Genomic DNA, 22,882 nt, shown 5'->3' with positions numbered 1-22,882 from the left:
ATTCTCCATCATTTTCTGATTCCAAAAAACATATAAATATGTTATATTTGGATTAAAAACAAGCTTTGAAAATTAAATATATAAAAATTATTATCAAAATTAAATTGTCGAAATCAATTTAAAAACACTTTCATCTTATTCCTTGTCGGTTCCTGATTCCAAAAACATATAGATATGATATGTTTGGATTAAAAACACGCTCAAAAAGTTAAAACAAAGAGAGGTACAGAAAAGCGTGCTATCCTTCTTAGCGCAACTACTACCCCGCTCTTCTTGTCAATTTCACTGCCTTTGCCATGAGCGGTGGACTGACGATGCTACGAGTATACGGTCTTGCTGAAAAATGGCATTGCGTTCAGTTTCATTCTGTGAGTTCGACAGCTACTTGACTAAATGTTGTATTTTCGCCTTACGCGACTTGTTTCTTTCTCTGTCTACTCTTCTTTTAAGTGTCTCGTTCTTTTTCTGATGAAAACGAAAGTCGAAACTAGTCCATGTTTATTTGTTCTTGTTGCCTTTTTATGGCGAGGACATGTTCATTTTTATCCTGTTACTCCCTTCCACCTGCAGTCCCTTGTTTCATTTCCAAAAAGACTCGACAACAAACTAAACCTTCGGCATTAAGGGGTAAAGTGTTGCATAACAAGAGCAAAGGAACGCTATATTCTTATGGTTTTGCCGTGTGAAGATGGGCACTTTATTAAACGTAACGGGCAAAAAGAACTCACTTGCTTGTTGTGACAACTGAGGATCTGACGTGTACCGCTTCTCTGCGTCTCCCCGCTGAAACAATAAGAGAGTGTTAACACTTAAACGCTTCCAATTTGCGCATTAAACTGCCTGTCTTTTTGCAGTTAAGTCGCTTGTAAGTGTCATGAGTTAAAGGCACAGTAAGCCTCCCGTAAACCATCACAGAGCTCCCCGAGCGTCTAAATACAGTACAAGCATACTTCCATTTGAACGCTCACCGAACGGGAACATCCTGGCTGCTTTCTGTCGAGCGTGAGACATTTTCAAAGAATTTATTTTCGTAGACTTGTTCCGTTAACAACAACGGCGCCTCGTTTTTGCGCTAGACCTAACTTTTAAAATCTAAATAATAAATTGACAGCTTGTTACACAAACATTCTTTAATCATAAAAGAATTCGTTTTTTATCAAGACAAGATCAGAACAATTCGAAGTTGTGAAAGTTTAAAAAAAGAAAAGCCCGGAAGCAGGGTCACGCAAGGGTCGTAGCAGACGACGGCCGGTTTATCAGTGCAAATCGCCGTTCCTCTCAACAGTCAAAAGCCATCGCTAGAGTTCTTGTGAACCACAGCCGTTGTTTCGTGCATAAAAAAACGTGCTATTGTAGATAAGCTCACGTCGAGTCGCATTCAAATGACTAACTATGACGACTGCATTGTGAAAAGGGAAAACTGGATCACACGGGTTCACGATGGCTCAGGGGTAAGATAAACCACGCAAAAATAAATTCTTTGAAAATTGTTCGCTCTTTACGGAGGGCACCTAGGATGTTCTCAATTGGTGAGTGTTTAAATGAAATGGTGTTTGTACTGTGTGTAAAAGCCTGACCGTATCTGTGATGGTTTACGGGAGGCTTACTCTGCCTTTAATGACAATGGAAGTTTTTATACCTATAACAAGTTCTGTAAAAAGTATCAAATCAGAACACATTTTTTGAGTTATTTAGGATGCGTGGGAGCAATCAAAAAATATATAAAAACGTTTAATATTGTTTTGGAGAATAATAGTATGATTGATAGTATTAAATCAGTGTCAGTCATTCACTCCCAAATAAAAGGAGCAACATTTTATTGTGAAAAACTACTACAGAATGGAAAGCGTCCAAATTGTTGTACAAAATGGGAAGGTAAATTAGAAGGCGATATGGATTGGAAATTATGTTTTAAATATGTAACGAACATTTCTGAAGTTAAACTTAAATGGTTTCAAATTCGAGTATTACATAGGGTTTTGGCAACAAATGTGATATTAAAACCAATGGGAGTAGTAGAACACGTGATGTGCCATTTATGCCGAGACGAGAGGGATAGTATTCAACATTGTTTGTGGGCGTGTCAATATGTACAGTCATTATGGAATGGTTTGTTAAACTATGTTAAAAATGAATGTCACAATGTTGAGAACATATTTTTTAGTGAAAAGTTTATTTTGTTTGGTATTGATAAATATTTCAAAATTAGTACAGTTTTTGATTTTATAATATTAAATGCCAATTTTTTTATTTACAAGTGTAAGTATGCAAAAGCTGTTCCTACAATGGCTGCATTTAAAAGAGATCTGAGAAAAAAGTATTTGGTAGAAGAATATTTAAGTAAAATTAATTTTACATATAATAAATTTCTCCTGGAGTGGTACCCATTTAAACCTCTGATATTGTTAAATGATTGATTGTCTTTCTGATTGAGCTTGTAGGGATGAAATTTGGTTTTGGAGTTAATAGGAGGTTAAAGATGTTTTTCATTTTAGACTTGAACATAAACATTGTCTGTATATTTTGCAGCAGCTTAACGGAGAACAGGACTTGGTGGTATGAGTAGTTTTACAAAATAATCAAATAGAAACATAACAAGTCGCGTAAGGCGAAAATACAATATTTAGTCAAGTAGCTGTCGAACTCACAGAATGAAACTGAACGCAATGCAACGCAGCAAGACCGTATACTCGTGGTCCACTGCTCACGGCATGGGCAGTGAAATTGACAAGAAGAGCGGGGTAGTGGTTACGCTATGCTGCATAGCACGCTTTTCTGTACCTCTCTTCGTTTTAACTTTCTGAGCGTGTTTTTAATCCAAACATATCATATCTATATATTTTTGGAATCAGGAACCGACAAGGAATAAGATGAAAGTGTTTTTAAATTGATTTCGAAAAAAAAATTTTGATAATAATTTTTATATATTTAATTTTCAGAGCTTGTTTTTAATCCGAATATAACATAAATATGTTTTTGGAATCAGCAAATGATGGAGAATAAGATAAACGTAAATTTGGATCGTTTTATAAATTTTTATTTTTTTTTACAATTTTCAGATTTTTAATGACCAAAGTCATTTAATTAATTTTTAAGCCACCAAGCTGAAATGCAATACCGAACCCCGGGCTTCGTCGAAGAGTACTTGACCAAAATTTCAACCAATTTGGTTGAAAAATGAGGGCGTGACAGTGCCGCCTCAACTTTCACGAAAAGCCGGATATGACGTCATCAAAGACATTTATCAAAAAAATGAAAAAAACGTTCGGGGATTTCATACCCAGGAACTCTCATGTCAAATTTCATAAAGATCGGTCCAGTAGTTTAGTCTGAATCGCTCTACACACACACACACACAGACAGACAGACGCACATACACCACGACCCTCGTTTCGATTCCCCCTCGATGTTAAAATATTTAGTCAAAACTTGACTAAATATAAAAAGGAGACGAAGAGCTTATTTACATTATTTAGAAATGTATTGAATATGGGCTGTGTGATTGTATGCTTTAGTGTGTTATTCCATTGTTTAAAGCCATATGTACTCGATGACTATACACGCTAATTGCTTTACCAACAGCTGGAGACATGCTAAATTAAGTTCCCTGCAAGATATTGTGGTCTAGGACCCCTTAAATGTTGAGATATTTGAATTTTTATTTTGATCTAGATCGTCCTATTTATAGATTTGCCAACAGAGGGAACGTTGACGCAAGGGAAATAACTCCGCGTCTTTGTTGACATCCTCACTTTTTCAGAGGCTAGAACAAGCTGTAATGCATGTATATGGTCCGCGCATGGCGACATATCGTCATTACGTAGAGGTTACATGCCGAGTCTCAGTGATTATTAAAAATAATGGTCGAAGTTAGCGGATCATGAAAAATGCGAGCTTCAGCGAGCTTTTTCATGACCGCGAACTGAGACCATTATTTTTAATAATCACTGAGACGAGGTGTGTAACCTCTTTATTCCTCCTTTCTTCAGTTATTCCAAAAAACCAGGAGTTTTTGTGCGAAAGTTTGATCGAATCCGAATCACTCAACCAGTCAACCTGCGCAGGCGATCGATTAATGCGCGGTTGTATAGTTCCGTGCAAATCATTCCATTCTGTTAACACTTCTTTTCAGTTTCCCTGTTTTGGACTAAAATCAAGTACACAGATATGCTATTATTCTGCTGTGGCGGTAAAGGCAGATATTGTGTGTTCTGTTTATGTTTTAGTATCGCTTATTAAATGTTCTTTCGTCAAATGGGACTAGCAGACGAACTTTTGCACCCGTGTTCCAACGTTAATTACTGTATGAAGTTCAGTTTTCTGGGGAAAATAGTGTATGAAACCGCTTTATGTTGTTTAAATTGATGAGATGTGTGCATTTGGTTGCGTGTGATCTGTTTATAAAATGAAATATTGTTGAAAACTGACCGTCGGATTGCAGTCAGTGTTGTCGAAGAAACTGCGTTAAAAGAAGGGGAACTACTCTTGTCGCCAGAGTATGAGTTACTTGCCTTGGGAATTTGCTTGTGATGAACGGTTTGTGCACGGCAGATCTAGATTCAGAAAACAACCGAACTCATGGATTTTATATGGAGATTCATGTGTTCAGGCCTGTAGTTGTTAATTTAAATGCGGTATGTTTGTATTGTTTGCTCCAGAGATGTATACTTTGTACGTATAGAGCGTTCGGAACTTTTCAGTCGCAAAAGTAGTACCGAAACAGAACAGCTTCTCAACCCATTGCACTATCGAGGATTCAGGCTGTTGCTGGCTCGTTATTTGTTTGGTTGCTGGGTCATTATCGAAAAATAACTAGCTCTACAAGTTTACAGAGGTAAAGAAGCAGAGGGGGGAATAAATGGTCTTATGGTGCGTTTGACATCGATTGTGGGCAAACTACACTTTGTAAACACGGGAGCGCGTACATATGCCTTTAATTTATTTATTTATTTATTTATTTATTTATTTTTTTTTGAAGATGCATAGTTTGTATGGTTGATGATATTTTATGTTTCTGTCTGATGTTGATGTCGTGTACCAAAAAGAAATAACAAGAAGGGCAAAGCCCATACGACTCACATGCTTTACACATTTTTCCTACCAAAATACATGTGACCTTGACCAGGTCATCCAAGGTCATGCAACACAAAGCTGTTAATTCAAGACATAGGAAGTACAATGGTGCTTATTGGCTCTTTCTACCATGAGATATGGTCACTTTTAGTGGTTCACTACCTTATTTTGGTCACATTTCATAAGGGTCAAAGTGACCTTGACCTTGATCATATGTGACCGAATGTGTCTCATGATGAAAGCATAACATGTGCCCCACATAATTTTTAAGTTTGAAACAGTTATCTTCCATAGTTCAGGGTCAAGGTCACTTCAAAATATGTATACAATCCAACTTTGAAGAGCTCCTGTGACCTTGACCTTGAAGCAAGGTAAACCAAACTGGTATCAAAAGATGGGGCTTACTTTGCCCTATATATCATATATAGGTGAGGTATTGAATCTCAAAAACTTCAGAGAAAATGGGAAAAATATGAAAAATAGCTCTTTTTTAGGCAACATTTATGGCCCCTGCGACCTTGACCTTGAAGCAAGGTCAAGATGCTATGTATGTTTTTTGGGGCCTTGTCATCATACACCATCTTGCCAAATTTGGTACTGATAGACTGAATAGTGTCCAAGAAATATCCAACGTTAAAGTTTTCCGGACGGACGGACGACTCGGGTGAGTACATAGACTCACTTTTGCTTCGCATGTGAGTCAAAAACGTGTTAAAAATTTTTTTTTTTAAGGGGCTTATTGTCTGTCAGGTCTTAAAGGCAGAGTAAGCCTCCCGTAAACCATCACAGATACGGTCAGGCTTTTACACACAGTACAAACACCATTTCATTTAAACACTCACCAATTGAGAACATCCTAGGTGCCCTCCGTAAAGAGCGAACAATTTTCAAAGAATTTATTTTTGCGTGGTTTATCTTACCCCTGAGCCATCGTGAACCCGTGTGATCCAGTTTTCCCTTTTCACAATGCAGTCGTCATAGTTAGTCATTTGAATGCGACTCGACGTGAGCTTATCTACAATAGCACGTTTTTTTTATGCACGAAACAACGGCTGTGGTTCACAAGAACTCTAGCGATGGCTTTTGACTGTTGAGAGGAACGGCGATTTGCACTGATAAACCGGCCGTCGTCTGCTACGACCCTTGCGTGACCCTGCTTCCGGGCTTTTCTTTTTTTAAACTTTCACAACTTCGAATTGTTCTGATCTTGTCTTGATGAAAAACGAATTCTTTTATGATTAAAGAATGTTTGTGTAACAAGCTGTCAATTTATTATTTAGATTTTAAAAGTTAGGTCGAGCGCAAAAACGAGGCGCCGTTGTTGTTAACGGAACAAGTCTACGAAAATAAATTCTTTGAAAATGTCTCACGCTCGACAGAAAGCAGCCAGGATGTTCCCGTTCGGTGAGCGTTCAAATGGAAGTATGCTTGTACTGTATTTAGACGCTCGGGGAGCTCTGTGATGGTTTACGGGAGGCTTACTGTGCCTTTAATTGCTTATATTTAAAATTATTGGACATGAATTGGTTTATACGATTCGAGTTTTTACGCCCTCACGGCTTTTGATGTATGCGCTATGCGTGTTTAGGTGGTATCAGCCATCTGCACTTATGGTAGAATGATCAAGATCTTTAACGTGCCATTGTGGTGACACGGAGGTGGGAGATGGATACCGTCTCTGGGTCTGCACATAAAGTTGACCCGTGTCTGTCCCGGCCCGGATTCGAACCAGCGACCTTTCGATCACAAGTCCAGCTCACTGCTACTGACTGCCTTTTGTTTACATAGGGCCACGTCCGCCTGTATGTGAGTGTCCTGAATGAATGAGTGGGAGGATAGTGTCTTTAGCTGCAGCCATCTAGCAGACCTACCCCTGAATTCCTCCGGGTTAAGAGAGGAGGAGTGGAGCCTGAGCGCCCACCTCCCTCCCCCGCCGAACTTGTCCAACATGCCAAACCTTACTGATACCAGTCTAGAGACTGATGAGGACGGAGACTCCACAAACGTCTCAGTTGTGAACGAGAGGGATCTAGATCCCCTTCACCCCCCAGTCAAAGAAAAAGTAAACAAGAATGAGGATGTCTCCATGACGAGCAAAGGGTCTGTCCCCCCTGGGGGCTCAGAGTCGGCCGCCCGAAAACTGAAAAACAAATTACTTCAGAACAAACTCGAAAAAAGCAGGGTCTCCCCGTCGGCCAGCTATTCGGGGGTGGGGTCCCCCTGTAAGAGGCCACATTCCCGATCAATGTCTACCGAGTCAGGAGATGAGATCACCCAAGAAAATACTGTAGATGAAGAAGAAAAGAAAGACGAGTACGTTCTTGTAAAAAAAAAAGAAAAAAATCCAAGAAAAGGAAAACCACCCTTGTCCAAAATCTACCAACACAGTCCGAATCGGCCGAGACAGAGGTACCTGTCGTTGACGCTACAAAAGAGAAAACCCCAACTTCAGAAGAAAACCCTCCCCCCCCCCCCCCAAAAAAAAAAAACCCAAGAAAATTGACAAGTACAAGAAAAACTGTGTTCCCAGAAACATCACCCCCCCCCCCCCCCTACCAGTCTTTCTCAAGTATCCAGTGATATGCGGGGATCTTAAAAAGGCCCTGCCACACTTCACGGCCTGGGTCTAAACAGGCTAAAACCTTCACACTAGCAGTGGGACCCATCCTATCAGTGTGTTTCGGTCAACCGCTTAGAATCCAGAGGATTGGGAGGGCGTATGTGTGAGTGCGTGTGAGTGTGTGTTATTGTGTGTGTGTGTGTGTTAGTGTGTGTGTGCGTGTAGAGCGATTAAGAGAAAACTACTGGACTGATCTTCATGAAACTTAACATGAGAGTTCCTGGGTATGATATCCCCAGATGATGTTTTCTTTTTTTCGATAAATATCTTTGATGGCGTCATATCCGGCGTTTAGTGAAAGTTGAGGCCGTACTGTCACGCCCTCATTTTATAATCAAATTTATTGAAATTTGGGTTAAGTAATCTTCGACGACGTCCGGACTATGGGATTGCATTTCAGCTTGGAAGCTTAACATTTAGTCAATAAGTTTGCTAATTAAAGTTGTCATTAAAATCGAATTTGCAGAAACAGATTAAAAAAACGATTGCATTGTATTCTTCATCGTCTCCTGAATTCAAAAATATATAGATATATTATGTTTACTATACAAATGTGCTCAGAATGAAAGAAAATAGGTTCAGTAAGTACTAAGGTCGCATGCTTCGCGGAGACGAGCGTGACCCGTCTCGGTCTGTGGTTAGCCGAGACTATCTGAAGGTAGTCTCGGTGATGACTGGCTTCTGGTACTGACTGATCTTTAAAGTTTGATAACGACTGATTAGTCAGTCGGCTAAGGACCGTTTTGGTTACTTTTTGGCGTCACGTTAGCAAACACATTTTTCTGATATATTTTAACACCACAACACTAAATCTAAAGTCGTGGGGCAATATTCCAAACCATCGGTGAGAAAAACGTTGGTTTGTGTGTATGTTTTCCTTCTTTGGCGTTACTATTCTCGTTTAGAGGGTTGGGTTCATAAAACGGACATAAAACTTAAACCGCTTGACAGAAATTCTATAACTGTAAATCATTCGAAAGGGAAGGCATTCATGTACATGTTTGTGCCACTTAAAATGACGCCATTATCTGTTTGTGCCTGTAGTTTTGACGTAATTCAGTAGGCTAAAATAAATCATAATGAGGCAAGTAATCGGCTTTGGTTTTCAGTGTAAAACATTTGAACAGTTATAAGGAATGAAACATACACATGTTAAATTTAAAAGAATAAGTAAGGCAGATTAAAAAGAGCATCTTAATATCATTTGCAGGTTTAACCCTTTGGTTGTGAGTAGTTTCAACGCCGTATATTCGGCTATACTGATAGCGCGCTGACGCCAGGTGTAAACAAAGCGTTGTCGCCAACTTCACGGAAAGTGTCCCCCAATCAAAACAAAATGTGTCTCTTTGAAACCACGTACAGCTTAAATTCATAATTGTGGGCATGAGTAAGGTTTGTATTTAGTACATGTTTGTTTTTCTACGAGAAATATGTACACGTTAACGAACATACGAACCGATTTGCTGTAGATCTGTCCTCACTCAAGCATGTTCGCCCAGTTTCATCCCATCTTACACGCCTCTTTGTCAATAAATAGCCTGACAAGCCAAACTATTATGTTCATTGATGTGTCCTGCGTTGATATGTGAAATATCAACATTCAAAACGGTCTGTATTGTGCAAACATTCAAAAAGAGATGAAGCAGTCAAAACTGTGTGGTAGCGCAACGCCGCAACGTCTGAATCGGAAAAAAATTGACTCCGCGTGTTGAAAACCATACAGCATCAACACATCCTAGCCAACAATCGCTTGACGGTACGGCAGCGTACGCTCGGTATAGCCTTGAATATACGGGGTGGTTCAAGGTAGAATCTGATGGCAAACGTTATATTCCTTTCGCTCTGTCTTCGTTATATTTACTTTTGTTGTTGTTGAGGGTTGTATTTGTTGGACGCACAGAACTCGATTTCTTACATACGCTTACCGCATGGGAACACCCCAAGTGCTCTCCACAGAGAGCGAGCATTTGTCAAACAATATATTTCGCATGGACGTACAGGTATAGATTGGAAGCCTTGTCATCACGTTAGAATTTATTAACTCTTTTGTTTTTCTTTTTACATTTAGTCAAGTTTTGACTAGATGTTTTAACATAGAGGGGGAATCGAAACGAGGGTCGTGGTGTATATGTGTGTGTGTGTGTGTGTGTGTGTGTGTGTGTGTGTGTGTGTGTGTGTGTGTGTGTGTGTGTGTGCGTGTGTGCGTATGTGCGTGTAGAGCGATTCAGACCAAACTACTGGACCGATCTTTATGAAATTTGACATGAGAGTTCCTGGGAATGATATCCCCGGATGTTTTTTCTTTTTTTCGATAAATACCTTTGATGACGTCATATCCGGCTTTTTGTAAAAGTTGAGGCGACACTGTCACACCCTCATTTTTCAATCAAATTGATTGAAATTTTGGCCAAGCAATCTTCGATAAAGGCCGGACTTCAGTATTGCATTTCAGCTTGGTGGCTTAAAAATCAATTAATGATTTTGGTCATTAAAAATCTGAAAATTGTAAAAAAATTCTTCATTAATTTTCTGATTCCAAAAACATATAAATATGTTATATTTGGATTAAAAACAAGCTCTGAAAATTAAAAATATAAAAATTATGATCAAAATTAAATTGTTGAAATCAATTTAAAAACACTTTCATCTTATTCCTTGTCGGTTCCTGATTCCAAAAACATATAGATATGATATGTTTGGATTAAAAACACGCTCAGAAAGTTAAAACGAACAGAGGTACAGAAAAGCGTGCTATCCTTCTCAACGCAACTACTACCCCGCTCTTCTTGTCAATTTCACTGCCTTTGCCATGAGCGGTGGACTGACGATGCTACGAGTATGCGGTCTTGCTGAAAAATTGCATTGCGTTCTGTTTCATTCTGTGAGTTCGACAGCTTGACTAAATGTTGTATTTTCGCCTTACGCGACTTGTTACATTTAGTCAAGTTTTGACTAAATGTTTTAACGTAGAGGGGGGAATCGAGACGAGGGTCGTGGTGTATGTGTGTGTGTGTGTGTGTGTGTGTGTCTGTCTGTCTGTGCGTGTGTGTGTGTAGAGCGATTCAGACTAAACTACTGGACCGATCTCTATGAAATTTGACATGAAAGTTCCTGAGTATGATATCCCCATACGTTTTTTTTCATTTTTTTGATAAATGTCTTTGATGACGTCATATCCGGCTTTTCGTGAAAGTTGAGGCGGCACTGTCACGCTCTCATTTTTCAACCAAATTGGTTGAAATTTTGGTCAAGTAATTTTCGACGAAGCCCGGACTTCGGTATTGCATTTCAGCTTGGTGGCTTAAAAATTAAATAATGACTTTGGTCATTAAAAATATGAAAATTGCAACAACAACAAAAGTTATAAAACGATCCAAATTTACGTTCATTTTATTCTCCATCATTTTCTGATTCCAAAAACATATAAATATGTTATATTTGGATTAAAAACAAGCTCTAAAAATTAAAAATATAAAAATTATTATCAAAATTAAATTTTCGAAATCAATTTAAAAACACTTTTATCTTATTCCTTGTCGGTTCCTGATTCCAAAAACATATAGATATGATGTTTTTGGATTAAAAACACGCTCAGAAAGTTAAAACGAAGAGAGGTACAGAAAAGCGTGCTATCCTTCTCAACGCAACTACTACCCCGCTTTTCTTGTCAATTTTACTGCCTTTGCCATGAGCGGTGGACTGACGATGCTATGAGTATACGGTCTTGCTGAAAAATTGCATTGCGTTCAGTTTCATTCTGTGAGTTCGACAGCTACTTGACTAAATGTTGTATTATCGCCTTACGCGACTTGTTTTTTAATGTATAAAAAACCCTATGGACAGCTTGTAAGACAAACATTGTTACAACACAAAATAATTCTTTTACCGTCGAGAAAAAGTCAGACAATTCAAACCTATGATAGAAGGGAGCCTGCTCGTAGAGCGTTTGGGTCGCGGGATCAAGGGTTTTGCATTTTTTAACGTAAACACACGCACGCACGCACGCACGCACGCACGCACGCACACACGCACACACGCACGCACACACACACACACACACACATACACAAACACACACACACACATTGGCACACGCACGCACGCACGCACGCACGCACGCACGCACACACCCGTGATCGGGAGGTCGTGGGTTCGAACCCCGGCCGGGTCATACCTAAGACTTTAAAATTGGCAATCTAGTGGCTGCTCCGCCTGGCGTCTGGCATTATAGGGTTAGTGCTAGGACTGGTTGGTCCGGTGTCAGAATAATGTGACTGGGTGAGACATGAAGCCTGTGCTGCGACTTCTGTCTTGTGTGTGGCGCACGTTATATGTCAAAGCAGCACCGCCCTGATATGGCTCTTCGTGGTCGGCTGGGCGTTAAGCAAACAAACAAACAAAATGACAGGCATACACACAGTGAGACAAAGCGACACAGAAACACGCACGCACTTACGCACGCAAACAAAGACGTAGAGATGCTTATAGAGAAACACTTACGCACACAAACACACAGACAGACTTTGTTTTTGGTAGAGAAATGCATTTCTTTCTGTATCGCTTTTTCTTTAAGTGCAGCTACCTCGCAGAATGAGAGAGAGAGAGAGAGAGAGAGAGAGAGAGAGAGAGAGAGAGAGAGAGAGAGAGAGAGAGAGAGAGAGAATTGAATTGAATTGAATTGAACTTTAATTAACAAGGATTAAGATTTAAGGCTACGCGTTTTCTTACAATCTGTCCTTGGGACGCATAGACACACAATTATATAATTAAACAATTAAAATTTAAAAGTTAAAAAGTTAACCAACAAAAGGAAGTCGGAAAACTTTAGCACGTGATAATAAAGATGACGATGATGATAATGATGACGATCATGATGATGATGATAATGATGATGATGAAGATGAGGCATGAAGAGCATACATAATTATGTGGTTATTCATAAAATCAAATGCATACTATGCAGGTAATTATAAATACAAGCTGGTAGCAATCGAACGTGTAGCAATAGTACAACAAAAATATGTTCAGAACATACAATGCACAGCATATCTTTGACGTAATACTAAGTGTGGTAAATTAAAAGGCGTTAGAGAGAGAGAGAGAGAGAGAGAGAGAGAGAGAGAGAGAGAGAGAGAGAGACAGGCAGACAGACAGACAGACAGACAGACAGACAGACAGACAGACAGGGACAGAGACAGAGAGAGAGAGACAGAGGGAGAGACAGACGGACAGACGAACAGACAGATAGACAGAGACAAACACACAGACAGAGACACACAGACAGACTATAACAGTGGTTCACTATTGTACGTGCAATTAATTTTGTTAAACTACACGTTGCGTTCACCACTGCGTGTTTTCTGTATTGCTTTTCTCTTTCAGTGCAGCTACCGAGCAGGGAGAGAATTGAATTGAATTGAATTGAACTTTATTTTACAAGGATTTAGATTTAAGGCTACGCCTTTTCTTACAATCTGTCCTTGGGACGCATAGACACACAATTATATAATTAAACAAAAAACAAAACAAAAAAACAAAAAAACCCAAAAAATTAAAAATTAAAAAGTTAAAAAGTTAACCAACAAAAGGAGGTCGGAAAACGTGATAATAAAGATGACGATGATGATGATGATGACGATAATGATGATGATAATGATGATGATGATGATAAAGATGAGGCATGAAGAGCATACATATGTGGTTATTCATAAAATCAAATGCATACTATGCAGGTAATTATAAATACAAGCTGGTGGCAATCGAACATGTAGCAATAGAGTAACAAAAATATGTTCAGAATATACAATGCACAGCATATTTTTGACGTAATACTAAGTTTGGTAAGTCAAAAGGCGTTAAACTACTCAGACATTAAGTGGTTTTTTACACATTTTTTAAAACTTTTTAATGACTTTAGGTGCTTAAAGGATGATGGAAGTGAATTCCAAACTGAAGTACCCGAAAAAGCAAGACTGGTCTTATACAGGTCAATTCGTGGAATTGGTGGGATCAAGTTGACCGACCCATATCTGTGGGTAGCTTTATTAAATAATGATGTAATGTAAATCGGCACTTTACCGTGATACAATTTATGCATGAAAATGGCTTTGTTTAACTTGAGATGCTTTTCCAGTGGAAGAAAGTTAAGCATTTTTAATTTCATATCTGTTGAGGCATTATCCTTTACGATGAGTTTGGCCGAGCGACGATAGAGAGAGTCTAACTTTTTCAAGTGGACATCACTGCTGCCATCCCAGAGCGTCGAAACATAATTAATGTGAGGCATTACATGAGCATGGTGGAACATTTCCAGAGTCCTTCTGTCGGTATATTGCTTTAACTTGGATAGGAGGAAAACGTTCTTGGCTACTTTCTTGCAAATATGCTGTATTTGTGCCTGCCACTTGAATTCACAATCAAGAATTACCCCTAAAACGCGATGCTGTTGAACTTGTTCAATTGATTGCGTACCAATAGTAAGATTTAGTTTGAGTGGAGAAATCTGATGTTTTTGTCTGGTTGCAATTACCATACTTTTAGTTTTTATTGGATGGACAAGCAAAGCATTAGCACTACACCAGTTATTTACATCGTTTAAAGCTGTTTGAAGGGAGGACTCTATTACTGTAACAGACTTTCCACTTGAGTGAAGAGAAGAATCGTCAGCAAAAAAATCACTTCTTACATTACTGTCAGAAATGTGCAGTGGCAGATCATTGATATACAGACAGAACAAGATCGGCCCAAGCACTGACCCTTGAGGCAGAGAGAGAGAGAGAGAGAGAGAGAGAGAGAGAGAGAGAGAGAGAGAGAGAGAGAGAGAGAGAGAGAGAGAGAGAGAGAGAGAGAGAGAGAGAGAGAGAGAGAGAGAGAGAGAGAGAGAGAGAGAGAGAGAGAGACAGAGAGAGACAGAGAGACAGAGAGAGACTGAGAGACAGAGACTCAGAAACAGAGACTGAGAGAGAGACAGAGAAAGACAGACAGACAGACAGACAGAGACAGACAGACAGAGGGAGAGGCAGCCAGACGAACACACAGACAGACAGAGACAAACACACAAACAGAGACACACAGACAGACTTTAAACATTGGTTCACTATTGTATGTGTAAGTTATTTTGTTAAAGCACACGTGACGTTCACCACTGCGTGTGTAACCATGTAAAAAGTTACCATCTCTTTATGTGTGTTTACTTGCATTGTAATCCTGGGGGGGGGGGGGGGGGGTATAAATGTATGTAACGCGCAATACATGCCTTTTAACTGAGTAAAATTGGAATTTTCATTTGAAGACTAGCATAGCAGTGTGACACGTGGTTCATTCGTTACCTAATTACAAAAAGAAAACGGAGAACGGCACTGACGCAACCGGAAATAGAATTTAGCAATGGAATGCTACCATCAATTTAGGAATCGATGCGATGTAAATTATCCTAAAACTGTCGTATGATCACGACATCGTTTAGCATTTAGGATCAAAATTAATGGTGCCAATGTGTCCACAATACACTAATCACAGACATCAGTTATACGCTTTACGTACATGTAACTCTGCAACTGATATTTTCTGCCACTTGAAACAAATGACATTCGAAGGAAAATTAACTCCAATATGTAAATATTATGCATGAATTTTAATATTTACTTGCACTTTTTGAAAATAAAGCTTTTTCTACGATACGGTGTTTACTCCCTAAATGTTTAAGCCATCTGGTAGAAAAACCGGAAGTATGGTATTCTAAGCATATGTATATGTTTATAAAAAGTTAACTGTGTTAATGTAGAACATCCTGTCGATGTATATGTTTAGGTTTTCAATACTTTAGGGGAAAAGCATAGCCAATATTCATTCATCTTCAACTAACACCCCTAATCTCAGGGCCCATTTTGTTAGTGGGGGTAGGGTTTCAATCAGTCAAAAATCACTTTCATTCAATATTTTCTGCCATTTCAAATACATACACGAAATTGCAAAATGTTTTGAATTTTAAGATGCTTTAACTGACTATGCCAAGAAAACCTGCACTTTTTGCAGAATGAGTTTTTTGTCCATGATTTATGTTTAAAAATGTCAATTCTTACGGCAAAAAACGATAACGGTTGCCTCACCAGAGGGCACGCACCTACGACGAGAATCGTGTCTGCCAATTGAAATGCATATATTTTTTAATAAGGGGAATCATAGCATATTTCACTGTGAAGTGTCTCACTCTAATACCTTCTGGGTTCATGGTGTATTTGGTTAAGTGAATTGCAGATAAGGCTTTTTGATAATGACAGCTATACATATATTTTATTAAAACTGAAACTGGTGGAGTGAAAAACAGACATGTTCTAAAAAATCGTACTAAAATCATGTATGGGCTTGTACATCACAGTTTGCGTGTTATCTTTTAAAGAAAACCCGTTGTCATCGCTAACAATGACCTAATTTACAGATACATATCGGTCGGTCATAGTCACGGTTTTTTTTAGTGTACAAAATGTCGTTTTGTACGTTTAAATTACATGTCCCTTATTTCAGTCATATATCAATTAATAAGTAAATGCGCATACCTTTATTAAACGTTACTTTCACTTTAAGATTGCTTCTAACATCTATATTATAATACGCGACCGTTTTGGGGCCTTGCATCGCTATCTCCTCCCAAACCCGGCCGATTTGGGCTCCGATCTCTGGGTTATCTGGAAACATTTTGCGGCGCACACGATGCGCCCGGTTAGAATAGCCGATTCCGACGCCAAATGGCTTTTTCTGGCATTCTGGTGCGACATTTTCTAACAGACGACGCGACCGGAAGGCCTCCCCATTGGCTGTTAAACGAACCAGGTCTCCCATTGGCTCAGACCGAATGAGCTTATCGGAACGCCACTTCCGCCCGCACCGGCCAGTTAAAAGCGAGACGCATCGACAAGCCCTCGACTCGGCAAGTGTATTTGTTCAGGCATCAGGCATCGACAATCTCGACAGGTAAGTCAGTCTCCTTCTTAAAGTGTTCCGAAACCATTCTGCCACAGGGTTTATTCCAGGCTTTGTTCGAAGAACCACGCCAGGGTCTTTCAACGCTGCATCAAGAATTGGGTTTATTCTATAGCTGTAGAGATGGAGAAGGCAGTGTCTCACCCGACATTGTGATTTTGCCATTCTCTTACGCATAGGCCATACGTCACCACGTGTATCACCCAACATTGTGATTTTGCCATTCTCTTTCGCATAAGTGGGGTGGGGGAGATGGAGAATTTTTTCAAAAGTGGATTCACAGCGCGCGGCGCGTTGTGCAGCGTTGCGATTTACAACGCGCGGCGCTACGAGGAGCGCTGCGATTCACGACGCGCGATGTATTCTGCCGATACATTTCCTTCACAATCGCAAAGTTTACAACAGCTACATCTAGACTATCTGATCTATTTGAGAAATAAAATTGAATTATGAGCTATGAATTTAACACGCGAAAGTTCAAATTTACCCTTACACCTGTGTACAATCTATATATTCTTTTTCCTCATTTTCTTTTTCCTCATTTTCTTCACATAGGAAGACGTCATTCTCTTCCGCAGACAAGGCGACAGATAGGGGGATGTCCACTCTCTTCCGCTGCTGTTAGTGTTCAGGCATCGACCAGGCATTGACAACTTTGTCCACACTTGACAATGACAGGTAAATCTCAATGAATTGATAGCAAATGCAGGTTCTACAAATTTAAGCATTTTTAATTTATTTGGGTGATTGCAAGTGCACGTTCTACAAATTTGGAGACTTAAATGCCTCTGAATTATGAGCTCTGAATTTAACACGCGCAAGTTCAATTTTACCCATACACCTGTGTACAATCTATATATTCTTTTTCTTCATTTTCTTCACATAGGAAGACGTCATTCACTTCCGAAGACAAGGCGACAGATCGGGGAGTGTCCACTATGAATTTAACACGCTAAAGTTCAAATTTACCTAAACACCTGTGTACAATCTATATATTCTTTTTCCTCATTTTCTTTTTCCTCATTTTCTTCACATAGGAAGACGTCATTCTCTTCCGCAGACAAGGCGACAGATAGGGGGATGTCCACTCTCTTCGCTGCTGTTAGTGTTCAGGCATCGACAACTTTGTCCACACTTGACAGGTAAATCCCAATGAATTGATAGCAAATGCAGGTTCTACAAATTTAAGCATTTTTAATTTATTTGGGTGATTGCAAGTGCACGTTCTACATATTTGGAGACTTAAATGCCTCTGAATTATGAGCTATGAATTTAACACGCGCAAGTTCAATTTTACCCATACACCTGTGTACAATCTATATATTCTTTTTCTTCATTTTCTTCACATAGGAAGACGTCATTCGCTTCCGCAGACAAGGCGACAGATCGGGGGGTGTCCACTATGAATTTAACACGCTAAAGTTCAAATTTACCCATACACCTGTGTACAATCTATATATTCTTTTTCCTCATTTCCTTTTTTCTCATTTTCTTCACATAGGAAGACGTCATTCTCTTCTGCAGACAAGGCGACAGATAGGGGGATGTCCACTCTCTTCCGCTGCTGTTAGTGTTCAGGCATCGACAACTTTGTCCACACTTGACAGGTAAATCCCAATGAATTGATAGCAAATGCAGGTTCTACAAATTTGAGCATTTTTAATTTATTTGGGTGATTTCAAGTGCACGTTCTACAAATTTGGAGACTTAAATGCCTCTGAATTATGAGCTCTGAATTTAACACGCGCAAGTTCAATTTTACCCATACACCTGTGTACAATCTATATATTCTTTTTCTAAAAATAGTAACAGAACGGGAATATCCGAAGATGTCCCTCATACCGTAGTGCATCATACGAAGGAAGGGAGGTAAACGCTGAAAACATGGAGAAGATAAGGAAAAGTTACTGGTAGTTGATCCCGAAAAAGAAAAAAAATCGGTTTGTGCTGCGCGCTGAGAGCACGTATTGAAATATCTCATCGACCAGATTGTGTCCCGGGTGAACGTGAATATGGCCACCAAATTTGAAACAGATCCATCGAGAACTTTCGCCGCGCATCGAACACAAAGAACAGACAGACAGACAGACAGACACAAGTCGTATATATATATATATACGACTAGAGGAATACCCGGCTTCGCCGGGGTGAATCGCGAGACAGAGACAGACAGCGTGGCGGTTCACCACAATCACCTTTGAAAGGCGAAGTCCTGTCAAACGGGATTGAGAATTTTAGAGCTTATTTCTTAGCCCTATATTATCTGCTGTGGCTTCTCACATGCCAGAACATACAGACAGACAAAAGCCGCTAGACCCCATCACAAACAGAACTCTATAATACATAGGTTTTTGCCTACACACACACACAAACATACACACACACAGAGAAGCCGTATATATATATGCATATCTGTATCTATAAATATATAGAGATAGGTGAGAGTGTATTTTTCGCGTGGCTATAAATTGATTCGACCTTTTCACTTTGACAGTAAGAACAACTTACGGGTGCAAGGGAAGCGTTCTGGACAGCGCAGTGGACAGCGCAGTGACATTCTAAAAATAGTAATAGTAACTTAGAACTGAACGGGAAAGCCACACGAAGGAAGGGAGATAAACGCCAAACACTGGAGAAGATAAGGAAGAGTTACTTATAATGGTGAAATGAACGCAAAAACGAAAATGAGTTCAGCGCTGCGCGCTGAGAGCACGTGTTGAAATATTTCATCGATGATATTGTGTCCGGGGTGTAGCTGAATACGGTGTCCAAATTTGAAAAAGATCCACCGAGAACTTTGGCGTTGTGATGTGGTGTAGCGGCTATGGTGTGTCGGTATGGGGGCCCGGGTAAGCTGAGGTGGAAGCAAAATAGCTGAGGTGGAACCAAAATCGGTTCCGCGCTGCGCGCTGAGAGCACTTGTTGAAATATCTCATCGATGAGGTTGTGTCCGGGGTCTCTCTGAATAAGCCCACCAAATTTGAAGCAGATCCATCGAGAACCTTGGCCGCGCATCGCGCACAGACAGACAGACACACAGACAGACACTAGTCGTATATATATATAGATAGATAAACCAGGGTAGATCAGTTTGTAAGGGGGGTGTTTTTAGAATTCAAGAGTGTAAATCGAGGTCGCAGAGCGCCCGAGACTGATCAAGGGGCATACACCCCCCCCCCCCTCACCCCACCCACCCCACCCCCTCTCCTCAACCCAAGAAAAAAAAATCGCACGTGAAATCCATTACACATTTTGAGCACATGTTTCTCTAAGCTATATGTCCACAACTGCAGACAGACAAAAAACGTTGTTTTCTTATTCATTTTTTTTATAAGAGTTTTGTCAGTTTTGGGGGGTACCGGGTGGACACATATGACCTTACAGAAAACACTGTAATTCGTAACGTCATCGTAACTGACATTTTTATCTTTAGAAAAGATCAATAAAACATTACTGTGTGTAGTTAAAAGAATGGAGAGTATTACTTTATTATAATACGGTAATTATCAATGTGCATGCCGAAAATTATCCAGGATTGGCGAGAGCGTACACAACAGTTATCACTCAAAAACGCTGTAACACAAAATTGGCTCCACAGATCATAAACAAATTTGAACACAGCTAACTTCACTATATACCGTTGCAATACCTAAGAAAACCATAACGTGTTTCCTTATTGCTTACTCCACAATTATCCCCGCACCACCCCCATCCCCATATCTTGACTGACAAAAATTGATGAAAACATTCATTTGGGAGCCCAGTAGGTCAGGTGGTAGGGAGAAGTGTGCAGAGTTTCATAAAAATCTGTATAGTAGTTTTCTCTGAATCGCAATACAAACACAAACACCCAAACACTTGGTGCCTTTAGTGCACCGATACCCCCTGCCAACCCCTGCCCATCTGTTTGATGCATCTTGTCTGTGACCATTGTGGCTATGCACTCAAAGTCAAAAAAGTGCAGAAAGGTGACAAATGAAGATTTTTCCTTCTTACAAGACAATGTGTGATTTGGCACATTTTGCCTCAGTCTTTATCAAGAGCATGTCTAACCCACTTTGAAGCTGTTTGAGACTGCAGTAGTGTTCCTTACATCAAGGCAAGTGCACAATGGTGCATTTCTACCGCCCCCCCCCCCCCCGTAATGTTCACTTTAATATCAATCAATCAAAAGATATTCAGTCACAGTTTAACTAACTCATTCACCCTCATCACTCACTCATCCAACACTGTTTGATGCACAAACTGCCTGCCTTCCGCACTGGAAGCCGCTTCGCTTCGCAACAACAACAACAACAACACTGAAAACTCGCCGGGAAATACCCCCACCACACGTGTGCTTGTTTCTTCCGACTAATATCAATTTTGGGAAAAAAGGACAAAACTGGATGAAAAATTCTACGGCCCCAGCAATCTCATTACTCTGAAATGGGAACCCGAAGTGGCTGGTCCTCAGGTTTCGAAGTTGACCGATATTCCCGCTAAAGTGACCAAGATCCAAAGCCAGCCATCCATTAGAATGTAGGTCCGTGATTTATCTGTCACTATTTCTCAAAACTTCGCTTTCTCGCACTCAAGACGACATGCACAGACACAAAGACACACGGGCACACACACGCCCGCCCGCCTGCACGCACTCACACAACAAACAACACACACACACACACACACATGAGTCACATGAGGAAGGGATAATCACACATAGTTAGTGCGCCAGTGAGGTTAGAATGGTGAGGTGGGGTCTGAGGCTGGTAAGGGATTTGGGGGTAGGACCGACGAGAGGGCACGGATTCGGCGGTTCGCCGTGTCGAGTCAACTTCATATAGATCTGTGTAGGCGATCAACAGCCCCAGCCGATCTGGATCTGTTCAAGTCAAAAGTAAAGTCAAGGATACGAAGAAGTTTACCGAAAAACATCGATCCCAAGAACTCATGTTATAACTTTTCAAAGCAGTTACATTCAATCAAAGCTCCATCCACATTAAACCGAACGGGAATCGTCGAAGATCCACGCAACTTCACTGCAATGTCGAAAACGAACTCATAATGTCACCGCAGATCTATAGTTGGTTTTGGTTTTGTGTCGCAGCAAAGAAACGAAGCAAATCTCCGGCTTTTATTTCACACTAAAAAACGTTCATTTAGCGGGTTATTAAAATATATTTCTTTGAGGTTGCAAGGCAATGGCATCGCTGAGATGTACTCCTTCACACACGAAACAGGTTAGAAATTTACTGCATTTGGGCGCTTTTTACGGCCAAAACAGAGTGAGCTTTTTGACGGGTTTATGGAAAAATCACTTCGGGGGCAGGTCTAAAATCCCGTGTACAGTGCCAAATCATACATCATTCAAAAGAGCAAAGTATGTTCTTTCTTCTAACATATGGGCTAAGGTAAGTCATAGATATAAATAGACAGTATCTGTCTATTATATCTGTAGGCAAGTGTATTCCATTCCTTCGATAGTCTCGTCATCTACACTTGCGTGAAAAATGCAATTTTAAGTCTGTTTTGCATAAAAGACCTGCGAGATGTGTAGAAGTCAAAACAACAACTTACAGTCCAGCCTCTCAACTTTCGTTCCATGCAATTTGTTTGTCTGTACGTATAGACTGAGGGGTGCCCCGAAATGATTTGTAATCACAACATTCACAGACTTCAAATACGCCATTGAAAAACTCGTCCACGTGCGTTGTAGATATATTTACTTGGGTGACTAAAACTGTCGTACCTACCAAAGGCCGCTTCGCGTAACAAAATGACTACCAGAGTCGCAAGGCTCGGGATATTTTTTACAAGAAAGATATATTTCGTTGTTCCGGTCCGAATGAATATGAAGATATGGCGAGTTGAAAACGCCGATTCTTTCGCCAGAAACACGTCTGCTTCCATACCGGAAAGAAGGAATGGACTGAGAGCTACTAGAAGCACGGCGCCGTGCGTACAATCGACCGAATGATGTTATTCACACAATACCATTTGGCGATCTCTAAAAAATCATTTAAAAACAAACTAGTTGACATGTAATGAAACTATTTACTGAAATCAAGAAGTATCTTAGTTCTAGCCGTGCATATTGGGCACCCCCTGTCGAATGCACACTGGACCGTGCGTATACGCCCTCTCAATCAAGGCAAGTAACTCAGTGAGTGAAAACATTAGCAAGAACCGCAACTTGAACACACTCGTAACACCACCAACCCAGGCGGG

At 40.1% G+C, this 22,882-nt stretch overlaps 1 long non-coding RNA gene across 1 annotated transcript in view; it reads right to left on the bottom strand.

Moving 5' to 3' along the window:
• Positions 1-22,882, bottom strand: part of LOC138945419 (uncharacterized) — a 31,401-nt gene that overhangs the window by 4,248 nt on the left and 4,271 nt on the right. The window contains exon 2 of the long non-coding RNA XR_011449002.1: positions 729-783. This is a non-coding gene — a long non-coding RNA (uncharacterized lncRNA). The remainder of the gene's footprint in view (positions 1-728; positions 784-22,882) is intronic.

Source organism: Littorina saxatilis, linkage group LG1, assembly GCF_037325665.1.
Source record: "Littorina saxatilis isolate snail1 linkage group LG1, US_GU_Lsax_2.0, whole genome shotgun sequence".
NCBI classification, from domain to species: Eukaryota; Metazoa; Mollusca; class Gastropoda; order Littorinimorpha; family Littorinidae; genus Littorina; species Littorina saxatilis.
Note: the sequence above shows the minus strand (reverse complement) of the source record. Positions and strands in the feature narration are given on the sequence as shown.